The following is a 3,191-nucleotide window of genomic DNA, read 5'->3' on the forward strand; positions in this document are numbered from 1 at the left end:
AGACAGGCATATGGTCCCACTACCTACCCCCATCACAGGGTAAAGACAGGCATACAGTCCCACTACCCCCATCACAGGGTAAAGACTTGCAAACAGCCCCACTTCCACTGAAACTAGAGAAACAACGTTTCTAAACTCCTAAACTCTGCTCCTTCCTGTCTCATCACCATTTCAGTGTCAGAGTTCACTGGTTGTGGCCTTATTGGCAGATATCCTGGGGGTTGATAGAAGGAAATCTCTTCCAGTCCAAACTGGTAGAGATCATGATTCATTCGTCACTTGGAGACTTTGGGCAGAGGTGAAGGAGAAGGTCTGAGGTGACCATATGGCACAGAGGCATAACACAGCTGGTCTTCAGTCTGCCTGACTGGCTTTGACTGGCACTGACTGGCACTGGCCAGAGTGACTGAAGGAGAGGACACCTTGCTCAATCCTGCTGCACTTACAGTACAGTGATTTATGTCCCATCCGTGCATGGGGTGTGTGTGTGTGTGTGTGTGTGTGTGTGTGTGTGTGTGTGTGTGTGTGTGTGTGTGTGTGTGTGTGTGTGTGTGTGTGTGTGTGTGTGTGTGTGTGTGTGTGTGTGTGTGTGTGTGTGTGTGTGTGTGTGCGCGTGTGTGTGTGTTATGAATTGCCACACTGCTCCATGATGCACAGGCCAACTGACCCTGCAGTCCTGCTGGGTTGTTGCTAGGCAACGTGGAGCAGAGATTGTTCATTAGCCAATCAGGATCAGAGTTGAGAGGTTCGGGAACACTCTGATGACCAATTAAAACATGATTATTTACTGATTTAGGCCCCTAGGGTGCATTAATAATAAAATGATGTTTTGTTGTTGTCAATATCCAAACTATCAAATCACTATGTAGGTATTAGACAGTGGGCACTGCAATATGATACAACATTAAGCACTAATATTTTAGTATGGGAATTGGAACTTTCCTCTTAGGTTGTCATGACTTGTAATAGACAGACAGACAGACAGACAGACAGACAGACAGACAGACAGACAGACAGACAGAGACAGAGACAGACAGACAGACAGACAGACAGACAGACAGACAGACAGACAGAGACAGAGACAGAGACAGAGACAGAGACAGACAGACAGACAGACAGACAGACAGACAGACAGACAGACAGACAGACAGACAGACAGACAGAGACAGACAGACAGACAGACAGACAGACAGACCATTTAATTTGAATTTCGCGCTCTGCAATGTCACCCGATGTTCCTCTAGCCGTAACAGGATTTATCTAATTGGGGAAAAATATCAAAATCCAAGATCGAGAACCATTTCACTGTATAACTCTTCACTACAAGCGGTCTCCTCTCCTCCTCTCCTAGCTCACTCTATTCACCGTGAATACCATTACTGAACTCGCCTTAGCTGAGGCAATCTAAAGTAACAAGGCTGTCACTTTCTTCCTACTGCACTCTCTCTCTAGGCTGTACAACCCCAGTGGAGGATAGGAGGCCACATTCATCAGTGAAGGATAGGAGGTCACATTAATCAGTGAAGGAAAGGAGGCCACATTCATCAGTGAAGGATAGGAGGCCACATTAATCAGTGAAGGATAGGAGGCCACATTCATCAGTGAAGGAAAGGAGGCCACATTAATTAGTGAAGGATAGGAGGCCACATTAATCAGTGAAGGAAAGGAGGCCACATTCATCAGTGAAGGAAAGGAGGCCACATTAATCAGTGAAGAATAGGAGGCCACATTAATCAGTGAAGGATAGGAGGCTACATTCATCAGTGACGGAAAGGAGGCCACATTCATCAGTGAAGGATAGGAGGCCACATTAATCAGTGAAGGATAGGAGGCCACATTAATCAGTGAAGGAAAGGAGGCCACATTAATCAGTGAAGGATAGGAGGCCACATTCATCAGTGAAGGAAAGGAGGCCACATTAATCAGTGAAGGAAAGGAGGCCACATTAATCAGTGAAGGATAGGAGGCCACATTAATCAGTGAAGGATAGGAGGCCACATTAATCAGTGAAGGATAGGAGGCCACATTAATCAGTGAAGGATAGGAGGCCACATTAATCAGTGAAGGAAAGGAGGTCACATTAATCAGTGAAGGATAGGAGGCCACATTAATCAGTGAAGGAAAGGAGGCCACATTCATCAGTGAAGGAAAGGAGACCACATTAGTCAGTGAAGGAAAGGAGGCCACATTAATCAGTGAAGGAAAGGAGGCCACATTGATCAGTGAAGGATAGGAGGCGACATCAATCAGTGAAGGATAGGAGGCCACATTAATCAGTGAAGGAAAGGAGGCCACATTAATCAGTGAAGGATAGGAGGCCACATTAATCAGTGAAGGATAGGAGGCGACATTAATCAGTGAAGGATAGGAGGCCACATTAATCAGTGAAGGATAGGAGGCCACATTAATCAGTGAAGGATAGGAGGCCACATTAATCAGTGAAGGAAAGGAGGCCACATTAATCAGTGAAGGAAAGGAGGCCACATTAATCAGTGAAGGATAGGAGGTCACATTCATCAGTGAAGGAAAGGAGGCCACATTCATCAGTGAAGGATTTGAGGCCACATTAATCAGTGAAGGATTTGAGGCCACATTAATCAGTGAAGGATTTGAGGCCACATTCATCAGTGAAGGAAAGGAGGCAACATTCATCAGTGAAGGAAAGGAGGCCACATTCATCAGTGAAGGAAAGAGGCATCATCCCTGAGGTTAGCAGGGTATTACGGTACAGAGTCAATGTGGAGGCTATATACAGGGGGTACCAGTACAGAGTCAATGTGGAGGCTATATACAGGGGGTACCAGTACAGAGTCAATATGGAGACTATATACAGGGGGTACCGGTACAGAGTCAATGTGGAGACTATATACAGGGGGTACCAGTACAGAGTCAATGTGGAGGCTATATACAGGGGGTACCGGTACAGAGTCAATGTGCAGGCTATATACAGGGGGTACCGGTACAGAGTCAATGTGGAGACTATATACAGGGGGTACCGGTACTGAGTCAATGTGGAGACTATATACAGGGTACTACGGTACAGAGTCAATGTGGAGTCTATATACAGGGTGTACCGGTACAGAGTCAATGTGGAGGCTATATACAGGGGGTATCGGTACAGAGTCAATGTGGAGGCTATATACAGGGGGTACCGGTACAGAGTCAATGTGGAGACTATATACAGGGTACTA

The sequence above is a fragment of the Oncorhynchus masou genome, unplaced genomic scaffold (assembly GCF_036934945.1).
Source record: "Oncorhynchus masou masou isolate Uvic2021 unplaced genomic scaffold, UVic_Omas_1.1 unplaced_scaffold_1656, whole genome shotgun sequence".
Classification (NCBI taxonomy): Eukaryota; Metazoa; Chordata; class Actinopteri; order Salmoniformes; family Salmonidae; genus Oncorhynchus; species Oncorhynchus masou.